We start from the raw sequence: 848 nt of genomic DNA on the forward strand, positions 1-848 counted from the left end.
CAAGACCCATATAAAGTTGTTGGACCATGGCACGCCTGTAATCGCAGCACTCTGGAGTCAGAGATAGAGGGATCACTAGAGCCTCTGTCCAGCCAACCTGCTCCACTTTGACAGGTCCAGCCAGTGAGAGACCCTGAATCAAAAAAAAAGCCTAAAAAAAAAAAAAAAAAAAAAAAAAAAGAATCAACTGTCAGCCACTGTCTCACAACAAAACAGCAGTTTTGTGTCTGTAACTGGATGCTGGCCATCTATGGTCAGACCTGGAGCGGGAAGTATGGGGAGATGGAGCAGCAGTCTCCTGGGAGAGGCAGGTAGAGGAGTCAATGCCGTGCTCTCTAGTGTCTGGCTCTTCGTCATTATGCAGGCTTCTCGCTTGACTGTAAATGGCCAAGGACATAAACAGCCTCTCATTCACTCCTTAAAAGGCTGACAGAGTCACTAGTCCACGTCACTCATGACGACTCCCATATAGAGCAGTGAACTGTCCTACAGCTGGGACCTGTGAAACCTTAAACTTTAGACAAGGTGGAATTTCCTTAGTTCAACTTCTCTTAATGACACCTGGTGCCTCTGTGACCCAGAGTTGGCCCTGATGGTCAGAGAGCCAGGCTTCTGGAACTCCTAAAAAATGCCCGAGGCTTCATAACACAGCCTTCCCTTGCTCTCTCCTGCAGCAAAGTTCATAGGCATGGTCTGAGCCACCCCTACGTCTATGAGGCATCATTGAAATCATAGACGCTGGGCCTTCAGAAGTCACCCCCTCCTTGCTCTCTGGGCCGTCACAGGCTTTGTTCCTCATCTTTCAAGTGTGACCAGTGATCTGGGAAGGCAGCCACCCTGCTGGTTGT

Source organism: Microtus ochrogaster, chromosome 8, assembly GCF_000317375.1.
Source record: "Microtus ochrogaster isolate Prairie Vole_2 chromosome 8, MicOch1.0, whole genome shotgun sequence".
Classification (NCBI taxonomy): Eukaryota; Metazoa; Chordata; class Mammalia; order Rodentia; family Cricetidae; genus Microtus; species Microtus ochrogaster.